Raw genomic sequence first — 15,351 nt, 5'->3', positions numbered from 1 at the left:
AGGTGGTGAGATCCATCTGGAACTGAGCAGCCATGTCAATGGCTGGGCCATTTCAAGCCCCTTTCCTACCCTAATGCCATGCTTAAATCTGTTTTAAACCCCTTTCTTGACAAACCCTAACTCGAGCTAGGTGTGGCACTTGCAAGGCCAAGGCAGGGAAATCTAAGGCCAGTCTATTCCTTCCTGAGTTCCAGGACAGCCAGAGCTGCAGTGAGACCTTGTCTCAAAACAATAGACAAACAAAAAAGCCAGGCAGTGGGGCTCGCTTTCAGTCCATCACTCAGTAGACAGAAAGAGGCCAGTCTCTGAATTTAAGGCCAGCCTGATCTACAGAGAAAGTCCCAGGACACCTTGGGCTATGCAGAGAAACCCTATCTCAAAAAACAAACAAACAAAACAAAAATAAAGGGGGAGGGATTCCACTAAAGAATTCTGGTAAAAAACAAAACCAAACCTGACAAGTGTTCAAATCTAGCTTTTCACATGCTTTATTTTTTTGCTGTGTGTCTGTATGTGTGTGTGTTGTGTCTCTATATGTGTATGTGTGTGTATACATCTGTGTCTTTGTGTTGGAGTGGGGGTCTTCTCTGGCTGACCTCTGTCCTCCTGTCTGGGCCTCTGAATTCAAAGAAACAAAAAAGGGGAAAAAGCAACATATTCATTTATCCATATACATGGATGAAGAAGTAGTGAGTGTTAGTAGCTGAGTTTGTGAAGGACTTGGGAGTCCTGCAGTAGGAGAGACCACACTCTAAAGCTTTGGTGTTCTTTATTATTATATAAAATAAATGTTTACCTTTTCATTGAAAAGGCTAGCTAGCTAAGCATTTATTTTCCTCTAAGTTTGCACTCAGAAAAGATTGGAACTCCTGCAGTTTTTGTTAAATATTTTTGATAATCTGACAATAATTTCAAATCAATTGCTTTTTGGAAATTCTACTTTGCATTTTTGTGGTTCATAAATTGACCACTATCTTGACTTATCCAAACATAACATACTCTTTCTGGTATTTATGTATATTTTAAATATTTATTTATGCATTTTATGTATATGAGTGCTCTGTCTTCATGCATGCCAGAAGAGGGCATCATGATGATCCCATTATAGATAGTTGATTGCTGGGAATTAACTCAAGACCTCTGAAAGGGCAGCCAATGCTTATAACTGCTAAGGCGAGTCCCCAGTCTTTTTTTTGAACTTGCACAAGTGTTTTTTGCTTGCATGTCTGTATGTGCACCCGATGTGTGCCTGGTGCCTGCAGAGGTAAGAAGAGGGCATCAATGGCCTGGGACTAGAGTTATGGGTGATTATGAAGTACCATGTGCGTGTTGAGATTTAAACCTGGATCCTCTGTGAAAACAGCAACCACTGTAACCACTGAGATATCTCTTCAGGACAATGACCTATTTTTTAAAATGCTTCCTTTAATTTTTTTTTGGTTTTTCGAGACAGGGTTTCTCTGTATAGCCCTGGCTGTCCGGGAACTCACTTTGTAGACCAGGCTGGCCTTGAACTCAGAAATCCGCCTGCCTCTGCCTCCCGAGTGTAAGATATATTTTTTACCTAGAGTGGCCAACTCAGAAGGCCGCCCTGACACACTAACTGAGCATGGTGTCTCACACTGTAATCCCAGCACTCGAGAACCTACAGCAAGAGGACTGACTCAGATCATCCTGGGCCTATATACTGAGATCTAGGCTAGCCTGGGCTACAAAGTGAGACTTTGTCTCAACAAAGAAAAACATAAGAATGCTAAAACACCCTGTCTCTCCTCAAAATGGAATCAAATTAACAAATATGAATCAGTTATCCCTTGAGAACTCTCATCCTCTTGTTAAAGCCTGACAAAGTATATGAAGATAACCAAAAGTAGGGTTGGGGTCTGAGCTTGGTGAGAAAATAAACAGGGGAAGTGAGTTGGGGGCAGGGACCAGGACACAGAGCAAAGTAACTGCTAAATCAAGACAGTTTTAGAACACTGCCTCACTACAAACAATAAATACTAGGCTGTCAAAACAGCAAAAATTAAAGTCTGCTGGGGCCTAGTTGGATACCGCACAGGTCAAAGCTAAGGGCAGCTGTTTAAATGAGAGCCCCACAAATGGTGGGAACTGGATCCTCCTGCAACCCTTCATCAAGATTGAATTTCTGTCAACAGGTCTCACTGAAGGGGGGAAAAACGCAGATACGTCAACCACATTCCCTTAAACAAATCAAGCTGCCAAACAAGAGAATTAACTTCATATTTCAAAATTATCTGAAATTGCCACAGTGCAGATTCCTGAAAAACTACAAATATTCTCAGGAGAAAATGGGCTTGATGGCACTTTAATCCAGCACTGGAAAACACACACAGTGGATCTGAGTTCAAGGCCAGCCTTGACTAAACAACAAATTAAGAAAATGAAAATTAAATAAATAACAAAGAAAAAACCCAGCTTTTAATAAAAATAGGCTTTTTTTTCCTCAGTGATGCCAGATCAGACCAGATTAGAAGTAGATAAAGGCAATTTTCTTAGGAGGCAGCTCTGGGGTGGGTTCACCTAATCTTACAATGGAAGTGACTTATCTAGGATAAAGCCAGTGGGGTTTATGCAGTTGAAAGGAGGAGTGATGATGTGTCAGCTAGGAGTTGGAATGGTGTCCAAACATGGGCAAAAACTGAGCCCTTGGGCGGGCACTCTTGGGACAGAAACTTCTCTGAGGGCAGGGTTGGGTGAAGGAGGGCAGCAGGGCTTTTCCCAGCTAGTGCTGGGGATGAGCAGATTCCAGCCTAACAAAAAATCCTACAGGGAATCTGAGGGAGGAAAAGGGGCTCAGTGCTTAAGAGAACTCTCTGCTCTCTCAGGTCCGGGTTGATTCCCAGCATCCACATGGTGGCTCACAATCATCTCTAACTCTAGTTCCTGAGGTTCTGTTGCCTTCTTCAGACTTACAGGCACCTAGCATGCACATGATACATATACATATATGCAGACAAAAATAGTCACACAAAATAAAATTAAGTAGAAATATTCTTTAAAGAAAGTCTACACAGTATGCTATGCATAAATCAGTTGCGACATATGAACTAGTTCTTTATAAAATTGTGTATTAAACACCACCTATCATATCTTATAGCCCATCTGATTCCCAAAATGAACACTGAAATGATTTATAAATGTGGAATCCTTTTCCTTAAAAAACAGACAATTGGGGTGGACAGAGGTGGTGCATAGCACACCTTTAATCCCAGCACTGAAAAGGCAGAGGCAGGAGGATCTCTGAGTCTGAGGCCAGACTGGTCTACAGAGTGAGTTCCTGGATAGCCCCTGTCTGAGAAAACATAAAAATAAAAATGACTAACTTTTTCTGAGGAAGAACCAGGTGAAAAGAAAGAAAACTGAAGACAAATACACATGAGGAAGATGGCAGAAGCAATGTAGCCTTTTCTACATTCATCTGAAATGTACCTCTTGTCACCTCTTGTCTCTCTTCATTCCAACCAGAAATAACTAGCCCTGACAAGCTCTATAAATCAAAAGGTGCAGGTTCAGAAGGGGTGGGGAAGCTGCACGGAGCACACTCTAAGCAGGCCTGAAACTGCAGGCTAGTGCTCTTCCCAAAACAGCCAGCCAGTGAGGGAAGGGCCAGCAGCTCAGCACCCAACCTGTGAAACAGAAAGGAAGCACTAGCTAACCGGGTGGTAATTAAGAGTGAACACAAGTCAGGGATTCATTAGAAGCCATCAGTCAGACTCTTCTCATCCAGGCCAGGCCATTTCCCCCCCAACACTCTCTCCCGCCTTCACTGCGTAAGTGATCTCACTAAATAACACATATTTTCACTTACCCAGAAAGAAAACATCTTCATTTTTTTTTCCTTGTACATAAGGAATTAGAAAGAGTGAGCAAATGGCAACATATCCTGCATCTAGTTTTGACTATAAATCAAACTTACAAACTAGATCTGAAGAAAGTTTGATGGACATTGTTTCCACATTTGCTAACTTCTATGTTGAAATCAGATCTGTTTACAGAAACAGATCTATGAAGCTTCCAAAATAGGGTCAGTTTAAAATCCGAAACAATCCCTCACCACCCAACACTCACAAGTCAGCACAGGACACACTGGACACTTGTTCTAATTTGCCACTGTCCAGAATGCCAATCAACATGTTCTCATTTCTTTCTCGAGCTTAGCAATTCTAGACAGGCATGGTGTCATTATGAATGGAATCACAGTACGTGGGCTGCTGAAGCAGCAGGATAGCCATCAGTTGTTGGCCAACCTAGGCTACCTAGCAAATTTGAGGCCAGCCTATAAGACTTTATCTCAAAAAACAAGCAAGGACAATGGAGATGGCTCAGTGAGTAAAGGAGCTGTAGTCAGACCTGAGTTCAATCCCTGTCTGTGGTAGGCAGGCAGGCAGGCAGGCAGACAGACAGACAGACAGACAGACACACACACACACACACACACACACACACACACACACATACACCACACCATACCACACCAAAAACCTTGTAAGTGTCATACTGTATTGAGTTTGTCTTTTTTTGTTGTTTTTTTGAGACAGGGTTTCTCTGTGTAGCCCTGGCTGTCCTGGAACTCACTCTGTAGACCAGGCTGGCCTCAAACTCAGAAATCCACTGGCATCTACCTCCCAAGTGCTGGGATTAAAGGCGTGCGCCACCACTGCCCGGCTTGAGTTTGTTTGGCTTGAGATAGGGTCTATCTATGTAGCCCTGGCTGTTCTGGAAATCTCTATGAAGACCAAGCAGGCCTTGAACTTACAGAGATCCGCCTGCCTCTGCCTCTTCCAAGTGCTGAAATTAAAGGTGTGACTACCACATCTGTCTTGTATTTGTTTGTTTATTTGTGTGGTCATATTAACAAACATTCACTTGGCTTTTTGCCCCCCTCCCCACACCTCCCTTGACATATCTCTGAGGCAGGATCACACGTTGCCCAATCTGTTGCTGACAATGACTTTCAACTCCTAATGCTTTTGCCTCTGCCTCCTAAGAGCTGGGACTACAGGATGTGCCCCCAAACAGTTTGTTCTTAGTTCTTGTTTTGTTGTGGTTTTTTGAGATAGGATCGGAAGAAAGAAAGAAAGAGAGAGAGAGAGAGAGAGAGAGAGAGAGAGAGAGAGAGAGAGAGACAGACAGACAGACAGAGGGAGGGAGGGAGGGGCAGGCAGGCAGATAGACCAGCCTTGAAGTGAATATATGGGCAAAGCTAGCCTAGAACTTCTGATTCTCTTGCCTCAACCTCCTAAATCTGAGGTTACAGGTCTGAGATGACTCCACTCCCATACCTAGCTAGAGTATCATTTTTTTACTTGAAGTATGGACTTAGACAAAAACCTGTCAGTCAAGCTAGACATGGTGGCACAGACCTGTAACTAACTGTTCAGGGGATGAAAACATGAGGATTACAGGTTCAAAGTCAGTCTAGTGACAGTGTGAGACCCTGAGTCAAGACAGAAAATATAAAAGGGGCCAGGAGTGGTGGCACTCACCCTTAATCCCTGAGCTCTGGAGGCAGGCAGATCTCTGAGTTCTAAGTCAGCCAGGGCTACATAGTGAGACACTCTCTCAAAACACCAAAAGAAAGTTCCAGGCTGGAGAGATGGCTCAGCAGTTAAGAGCACTGACTGCTCATCCAGAGGTCCTGAGTTCAATTCCTAGCAACCACATGGTGGCTCACAACCATCTGTAATGAGATCCTGGTATGTCTGAAGACAGCCACAGTGTACTCACATAAAATAAATAAATAAATCTTAAAAAAAGAAAAAGAAAAAGAAAGTTCCAAACGGACTTGAGTTGAGTCAGTAATTAAGAGTATGAGCTCTCGAAACCACCCCCTCAAAAAAAAGAGTATGAACATCCGGGCATGGTGGCGCACACCTTTAATCCCAGCACTCGGGAGGCAAAGGCAGGGAGATTTCTGAGTTTGAGGCCAGCCTGGTCTACAGAGCGAGTTCCAGGACAGCCAGGGCTACACAGAGAAACCCTGTCTCGGAAAAAAAACAAAACAAAACAAAAAAAAACCATACAAACAAAGCAAAACAAGAGTATGAGCTTCTCTTCCAGAGGACCTGGGTAGGGCTCCCCACACCCACATGGTGGTACTCAACTGTCTGTAACTGCAGTTTCAAGGGAACTGACATCACGGACTCCATGGGCACCCAACAGGCATGAGATACAGACATACATACAGGCAAAATACTATATACATAAAATAAGATTAAAAATATGTACAAAATAAAATAATAAAAATTAAAAGTACAAAAAGATATAAGACTAGTCTGGGCAGTGGTGGTTCACTCCTTTAATCCCAGCACTTGGGAGGCAGAGGCAGGCAGATTTCTGAGTTAGAGGCCAACCTGGTCTACAGAGTGAGTTCCAGGACAGCCAGGGCTACCTACACAAAGAAATCCTGTCTTGAAAAAAGAAAAAGAAAGAAAGAAAGAAAGAAAGAAAGAAAGAAAGAAAGAAAGAAAGAAAGAAAAAAAGAAAGAAAGAAAGAAAGAAAGAAAGAAAGAAATTAAGAAAGAAAGAAAGAGAATTAAAACTAGCTCAGTGGTAGGATTTGTGAAATTCTGGCTTCAATCCAACACAGCAGCACAAGGCAGCCATAATTTCTCTTAAAAGTATGACAAAGTATGATAATGGGTAGCTTTACTTTTTCTTTTCCAAGCTTAAGGAATTTCTTTCTAAGATATGTATTAGCTTTAAAAGACACATTTAAGTTCTTTAAACATTTATGAAGCTGGTATGCTAAAATTTCTCTTATTCCTTTGAGCATAACTCACCATGTATACACACCTGACAACCTCGCTCAAAGCCACAATCAAGTTCTCAAGTCTCTTGAATTCTTGCAGTCTGGCAGACACTTCTCATGAAGAACCTGGAAGCAGTTGAAAGGTATTTTAAAAGGTTAAGAATAAACTTAAAATATTTTGTGTATGGCTAGGCAGTAGTGGTACACGCCTTTAATCCCAGGACTTGGGAGGCAGAGGCAGGTGGGTCTGTAGGATTTTAAGACCAGCCTTAACAGAGCAAATTCCAGGACAGTCAGAGCTACACATAGATTTGTCTGGAAAAAAACAAGAAAGAAAAGAAACAAAGAACTCAATCAAGCACGGACTCATTTGTGGCTGCTATATCAGCTATATTATCATTTGAGCAGATTAACACATCTTCTGGTACCTGAAATGCAGCTATTGATCTAACAAATGCCTTTTTCCCAGTACCTATCCATAAAGACCACCAGAAGTAATTTGCTTTCAGTTGACAATTTCAGCAGTGTACTTTATAGTTTTACTTCAAGGGTATAGTAAGCCTGCAGCCTGATATCATAACAAATAACAACTGTCTCTCTGTTACACAAAATATCACATTTGTCCACTTTACTGATAACAATATGCTGATTGGAGTGAGTAAGCAAGAAGTAGCAACCACTTTAGACTTGTTGGTAACATGTGTACATCAGAGTATGGGAAATAAATACAACCAAATCTAAAGGCCTACCCCAGTGAAATTCTTAGGAGTCCAGTGGTATGGGGCATGCAGAGATATTTCTTCTAAGTGAAGGAGAAGTTATTGTATTTTAAATACTTTAGTGGTCCTATTTGGATTCTGGAGATAGACAATTCCTCACTTTGGTATGTTATTTTGCGCCTAATACAAAGTTTTGCTAGCTTTGAATAGGTCCTGTGACAGAAGGCTCTTCAATGTGTCCAGGCTGCTGTGCAAGCTGCTCTACCACTTGACAATATGACCTAGCAAACCCAATGGTACTTAAGATGTCAAATGGGGGCTGGTGAAATGGCTCAGCGGTTAAGAGCGCTGACTGCTCTTCCAAAGGTCCAGAGTTCAAATCCCAGCAACCACATGGTGGCTCACAACCATCCGTAATGAAATCTGATGCCCTCTTCTGGAATGTCTGAAGACAGTGTACTTACATATAATGAATAAATAAATCTTTAAAAAAAAAAAAGATGTCAAATGGAGATGCTGTTTGGAGCCTTTGGCAGACCTCTACAAGATGAATCACAGAAGATACCTTTGGGATTTTGGAGCAAGATTCAACCATCATCGGCAAACAACTATTCTCCCTTCGAGAGATAGCTCTTTGCCTGTTATAGGGCCTTAACGGAAACTGAAAGTTTGATGATGGGCCATCATATAACCTGGTCTAGCCATCATGAGCTGGGTATTATCTAACTCACTAAGTTATAAAGCAGGACATGCACAGCAGCATCTATTACCAAATAAATATAATAAGTAATATGTATGTGATCAGATCCTAAAGCCATAAACAAGTTACATAGGAAGTTGCTTAAATGCCTATGGTACAAATAGCATCTGTTACCAAGCGTTACCTATAGCCTCGTGAGGAGTGCTCTAACGAGAAGACTATGGGCTGGTTACTGATGGTTCTGTATGTTATGAAGTCACTACCCAGAAGTGGATAACTATAGCATTAAAACCCCTTTCTGAAACAACCCTGAAAGAGGAAATCTTTACAATGGGAAAAACTTCAGGCACATCTGGGACTCAGTATTGGTCTCTGCTGTTGGCATATCTGGCATTCAGCAGCAGCTGTACCCATGTCAGCCTTGGTGAGTAGAAATCCACGCTGTTAGCCTGTGCATAACCTCTATTTCTACCATCTTGGACACTTTGTTCATGGGTCTATTGGGCAATAACAGATGGCTAGAGAAAGAGGCTGATCTGGCTCATTTCAGAGCCAGACACTTGTGGCAGTGATCCCACAATCATGGAATTCACGATCCCCTTACCATGTTCCCCACCATCCTGAAGTAGCTGGCCTGATAGAAAGATAGAATGACCTTTTGAAGACAGTTACAGCACCAGTTAGGTGGCAGCAGCCTGGAGGGCTGAGACAGATTTCTCTAGAATGCATGATTTGAATCAGCATCCAGTGTGTGGTAGTTTCTTCCATAGCCAAAATCCATGGGTCTAGGAATCAAGGCATTCAAAGGGGAATCATTCCATGCACTATCCATCGCTAGTAACCCACTAGGAAAATTTTTGCTTCCTGTTCTGGACCCTAAGTTCTGCTGGCCTAGAAGTTTTGGTTCCAGAGCTGGTAACATTCCTGCCAGGAGCCATAACAAACATCCAGTTGAACTAGAAGTTCAGACTTCCCCCTGGCCACTTGGGGTTTCTGATGCCCTTAAGCCAACAGTAAAAGAAAGGAATAACAGTGTTAGGAGGGGTGATTGATCCAGATTAGCAATGGAAAATTGGATTGCTTCTCCACAGAAGAGGTAAGAAAGATTAGGTCTGGAGTACAAGAGAGCTTTAGGGTGTCTCTTGGTACTACCATGTCCTGTGATTTAAGCCTATGGGGAACTACAACAGTCTAATCCAGGCAGGATGATAAAGGGCACAGACTCTTCAAAAATCAAGGTATGGGTCACTCCTGGATGGGGGTAGAGAGGGACCAACAGTTTACTGAGGGTGGAGGAAAAAATACAGAATGGGTAGTAGAGGAAGGTAGTTATAAATACCTGCTAAGGGGGCTGGAGAGATGGCTCAGCAGTTAAGAACAGTGACTGCCCTTCCAGAGGTCCTGAGTTCAATTCCCAGCAACCACATGGTGGCTCACAACCACCTGTAAAGGGATCCAATGCCCCCTCCTGGTGTGTCTGAAGATAGCAACAGCGTACTCAAATAAATAAATAAATAAATAAACAAACAAATACCAGCTAAGACTGTGACCTGCTGCAGAAATGAGGAGTAACATTGGTGTGAGTGTTCCTGTCATACTTTGTTAGGAATATGTTTATGGACATTCGTGTTCTTTCCTTGATTTTTTTTTCCAAGACAGGGTTTCTCTGTGTAGCCCTGGCTGTCCTGGAACTCACTCTGTAGACCAGGCTGGCCTCGAACTCAGAAATCCGCCTGCCCCCACCTCAAGTGCTGGGATTAAAGGCATGTGCCACCACTCCCTTGATTTCTTTATCATACAATGTAACATCAAATAAGAGAATATCAGTGGTTATCATATTTAAGTTCTGAGATGCCAAAAGAATGTCCCTCGGCTGGGCAGTGGTAGCACACACCTCTAACCCCAGCACTTGGGAGACAGAGGCAGGCGGATTTCTGAGTTTGAGGCCAGCCTGGTCTACAGAGTGAGTTCCAGGACAGCCAGGGCTACACAGAGAAACCCTGCCTCGAAAAAACAAAAAACAAAATAAAAACCAACCCCCCCCCCCAAAAAAAAAGCATGTCCCTCAAGGGACACTACTATCTAGGCTAACATTTATAACGCATTTGCAGTTGTATGAAGGGTGTAATAATGACCTGGTTATTGTTTTCATTTAGAAATTAAGAATGGCATAAATAGATATAACTGTGTGTCAAGTTGACAAGGGGTAAATTTGAAATGGCTATTCTTAGTTGTCAACTTGACTGTATCTAGAATTAACTAAAACCCAAGCACTAGGTACACCTGTGAGGCTTTTTTTTTCCCCTTAATTAAATCATTGAAGTGGAAAGACCTGCTTTTAATAGGAATCTCTTGAGATAGGAAAATACATCTTTAATCCAGATCTTTTGAGGTTGGAAGCTCCACCTATTAATCTGGGCCTATATAAAGGACATGGAACAAAGCTTGCTCTCTTTGCCTGCTTGCTCTCAATGACAAGTCCGTTCCTTCATCGCCATTAGAGCCTAATTGATGCATCCAGCCACGAGGCCTGAACAACTACTGGATCAATGGTTGTAGACAACCATTACTGGACTAGCTGGAGTGTGTATGTGTGTGCCTGTGTGTGTGGGCGGGCGGGCGGGCGGGCTTGTGTGTGATATTCTGTTCCTCTAGAGAGCCCTGACTAACACTTTTCTATTATACAGGATCTTGGGCTGCTGATTTACATGGCTCTGTCTCAAATACAAATCTATCTTACATAATAACTCAAGCTAGTCAATCACACCATTCTCAGATCTGCTTCCTACCACGGCAAAACAAAAACAAAAACAAAAACAAAAACAAACAAGAAAACCCCACCACCTTTGTGAAAGGATACATAAATTCTCCTCTCTGTTCTTCTCCCAAAAGTTAAAAAATGTTTGTTTTTTTTTTTTAAAAAAAAGAAGCTGGGTGTACAGGCTCATAGTGTAGAGAACAGACCCAAGAGAAGCTAAAGGATAAAAATATAAAGGGAATGTAGGATTCAGTCTCTCCTGATACAAGAACAAAAAACAAAGGACTTTTCAACAAAACTTTTCTTTGACCAAACTTAACTGGACCAGCAAGATAATCTGAGAATTTGGTTCTAATGAGCACATTAGCATAAACTTGGCCAAAGGAATGTTTTTATTTACATACTAGAAAACTTAAAATTACTATGATCTAGTTTCTCACACTTGCTATTTTGCTGCCAACTTAGACAGGGCCTTCCTAGACATCCAATTCAACATATATGCAGCCTGGTTGTTCTTGTCCCTGTCTAGCCAAACCCTGCTTTCTGAGAGTTTGTATCCCAGACACTTCGAAAATCCAACCTTCCCTCTTTTAAATCTCATCCATCTCCACTTCTAAATTGCCAGAATACTTGTAAACAAAAACAATGCATTTATCTACATAATAACTTACACAGATTCTGTCTTAAACATAGAAACTGGTAGAGTTCTTGTCTTAGTATACAAAGCCCTGGGCTCAATCTCTAGCACTGGGTATGGTGGTGAAGGAAAGAGGACTAGGAGTTCAAGAACAGCCTATGCAGGCTGGAGAGATGCCCAAGGAATATTGGCTGCTCTTCCAAAAGATCCAGGTTCAATTCACCCACATGGCAGTTCTCAACGGCCTGTAACTCCAGTTTCAGAAGTTCCAACACCTTCATGCAGACATATATGTAGGCAAAACACATAAAGTAAATAAACTATGAAAAAAACCAGCCTTTCTTTCAGGCCCATGTGGGCCACACAAGACCCTGTCTCAACAGTAATTAATATCATACATACACACACACACACACACACACACACACACAAAAGGACAAAGTATCCCAGCCACCCTCTCTACCATGAGCAAGATATTGGGTTCAAACCCCAATACCCACACACACACACACACAATAACACACACACAAATAACCAACCATTTTGATTTCAAGCATACCAGAAAACCCTTGAATACATTATGCATCTGTATACATACAGAATCTAAAATCAACTAACATAAGCACATAATATACTCTCAAAGGTCAATTAGTTGGCCCAATTAGCTGTAGACCATGATAATTTTGAACTAAAAATGATAACATGAAACTACTGTAGAGACACAAACCAAGCAAGAGAAAACAGTATGATCTGGGGCAACTTGACAGGTGTTAAAATACACTGAGGCCACACACAAGAATATTCTTACTAACAGGCACTGTGACACACACCTTTAATTCCAGAACCTGGGAGGCAGAGGCAGGCAGATCTCTGTGTGTTTGATGCCAGCCTGGTCAACATAGTGAGTTCCAGGACAGCCAGGGATATGTAAAGGGATCCTGTCTCAAAACAACAACAGCAAAACCAATATTTTTACTATATTAACAAATAGTTCTTTAATTGTTTTTTAATATGAGAAAAGGACAAATAAAGACAAAGGATGTGGGGCTGGAGAGATGGCTCAGTGGTTAAAAGCACTGACTGCTTACTCTTCCAGAAGTCCTGAGTTCAATTCCCAGTATCCATATGGTGGTTCACAACCATCTGTAATGGGATCCAATGTCCTCTTCTGGTGTGTCTGAAGCCAGCTACAGTGTACTCATAAAAAGACAGTGGGAAGTAGTGGCACACGCCTTTAATCCCAGCATTTGGGAGGCAGGGGCAGGCAGGTCTCTGAGTTCAAGGCCAGCCTGATCTACAGTGAGTTCCAGGACAGCCAGGGCTACACAGAGAAACCCTGTCTCAAAAACAAAACAAAACAAAACAAAACAGACAAAGGATGTGAAGATACAAGGTAAGAATGAGGCAGAAACACATACATACACACACACACACACACACACACACACAAAGAGGAAATAAGTTTGGTGGGAGTCCTTGATGCTATTGAGAAAATTATATGTGACTACCAATCAGGAAAATTGGGTGTAAGCCCAACCCACAGTACTATATGATCTGGGCCACATCCTTCCTTCCCCTCCAATCTATAAAAGTTCCAAGAAAGGAAGATAAAAGGGCAGGAACGCCTAGTGACTCGATACAAAGAGAGAGAGCAATAAGGAGAAAATAAAATGAATCTTACATTCCAAACAGAAGACAATCAAAATGGAATTAAACTCTACCTCAATTGTGTTGGCACAACAACAAATTTACTTTGCTATCCCAGACAAACGCTGTTGGTGATCACATCTCTTTTCCTCCACCAAAGCTATTCAATGGCAGGGCTATTTCCGCCCACTGGGCCTCGCCTTCCTTCCCTAAAATAATGTTTGGAACGCTTAATGAATAAGCTTGGTGCGGGAACTGCAGAGCAGTGCTTACACCAACAGTCCTTACCGTCTAGTGGCTGACAGCCTGGAGCAGCCTCTGCTCCGGGGTTCCCAGAAATACCAACGCCCCGAAGTCCTGTCACCGGCGTCCAAAGCCCGCGCGCTGTCTAGGCTGTCCGGACCCGCCCGGGGGACTCCCCTGCCCTCTCAGAACCCTGGAAAAACGGCCTCCGGCGCACCGCTGCCTCCCCTCACCTTCACGCTACTTTCCCGGTTTCAGCTTGCACCAACCCTACGAGTCCAGCGACTCACGACCGCGTCAGGACTCAACTGGTACGGTTGAAAATTTGAACTCAGACACCCGGTCGAACGCACCAATCAGAGAGCCGGAAGCCAACAAACCCTGCCCTTTGACTGGCCTCAGAAAATTCAGCGACACCGGAAGTTGGGAGGCGGGACAAGATGATAACTGGCCAGAGCGCCTTCAGAGAAATGTGGTCTCTTGCACGGAGGGTGGCGCATTGAAAGGACTTGACTACAATACCCAGAATCCTCTGCTCCTATTTGGTTTTGTATAGGGATTGATAGGGTTGTGAGGTTTTGTTTGTTTTGTTTATGATAGGGCCACTTGGATTCCAAGCTTGCCTGATTCCTCAGTGTAACTGAGGATGACTTTTAAACAATTGCTGACTTTTAAACTTCTGCCTCCCCACGTCCCAAGCGCAGGGATTTCAGAATTGTTTCATCATGCTAAGCTTGTTCCTACTTAATTGGAAGAATTGGCACTAGAGTCTAGAAACTAGATGAAGTGAGAAGCCCCATTCAAGTATATTAAAACAGTAGACTGAGTCCTAGGCCTCCCGAAAGTCATGGAAGGAAATGTTTTAGTTTTTAAAGATTATTCTCTCCATGTCTATGAATGTATTTCCTACAATAAACCCAGTGTGGTAGCCCAGGTCTTTAATCTCAACATTCAGGAGGCAGAAACAGAATGAATCTATGTGCATTCTAAGCCTCAAGCCAGGCTGGTGTGCAGGGAAAGTTCCCAGCCTATCAGGTTCCATAGGAAGATTTTGTCTCAAAAAAAGCATATCCAAAAAAAAAAAAAAAAAAAAAAAAAATGGGACTGGTGAGATGGCTCAGTGGTTAGGAGTACTAACTACTCTTCCAGAGGTCCTGAGTTCCCAGAAACCACATGGTAGCTCACAGCCATCTGTAATGGAATGCCATGCCCTCTTCTGGTGTGTCTGAAGTCAGCTACAGTGTACTCTTGTGTGTGTGTGTGTGTGTGTGTGTGTGTGTATGTATATATATATATATATATGTGTGTGTGTGTGTGTGTGTGTGTGTGTGTGTATATATGTGTGTGTGTGTGTGTGTGTGTGTGTGAGATAACACATTTTATATATAAAATAAACATTTCTTTTTAAAAAAGGAGCAAGGTGCTGGCACATGCCTTTAATCCCAGCACTCAGGAGGCAGAGACAAGTGTATTCCTGTGATTTAGAGGCCAACCTGGTCTACAGAGCCAGTTCTAAGACAACCAGGGCAACACAGGGAAACTCTGTCTCAGAAAAAAACAAAAAAGTGGGTAATAGAAAAGAAGCAAATATGAGTTAGGTACAATGATATATGTTGCATTTCATACATGTATAAAAGGCACAATGAAACACAGTTTAGATACTAAATAAAAATTAGAAGCTTGAGTAAACTTTCTAAAATCATGTGAGATTGTAACTTTAATTTTTTTCAAAATTATTTTTAATAGTGGTTCTTAAATGCTTTAACCTTCCTTGTAGCCCAGCACCCACCAAAGGTAGTGGGAAAGAAAGGATATGGAAGAGAGAGGGTGAATGGACCTGTTTAGAAAGGTTCTTTGGAGCAATTCCTGTCT

At 42.3% G+C, this 15,351-nt stretch overlaps 1 protein-coding gene across 8 annotated transcripts in view; it reads right to left on the bottom strand.

Moving 5' to 3' along the window:
* The window catches only part of Tpx2 (TPX2, microtubule-associated), a 47,358-nt gene extending 33,500 nt beyond the window's left edge, over window positions 1–13,858 (bottom strand). For 2 of the 8 annotated variants that reach the window (NM_001141978.1, NM_001141975.1), the window contains exons 1-2: window positions 13,713–13,858; window positions 6,820–6,901 (exon numbers count right to left, since the gene is read on the bottom strand). The gene's annotated coding sequence lies outside the window, so the exon portion shown is untranslated. Of the gene's footprint in view, window positions 1–6,806; window positions 6,902–13,524 lie in introns of all 8 variants that reach the window. The other 6 variants (NM_001141977.1, NM_028109.4, NM_001141976.1 and 3 more) reach the window with 6 other exon arrangements.
* Window positions 13,859–15,351: the final 1,493 nt, after the last annotated feature.

Source organism: Mus musculus, chromosome 2, assembly GCF_000001635.26.
Source record: "Mus musculus strain C57BL/6J chromosome 2, GRCm38.p6 C57BL/6J".
Lineage (NCBI taxonomy): Eukaryota > Metazoa > Chordata > Mammalia > Rodentia > Muridae > Mus > Mus musculus.
Note: the sequence above shows the minus strand (reverse complement) of the source record. Positions and strands in the feature narration are given on the sequence as shown.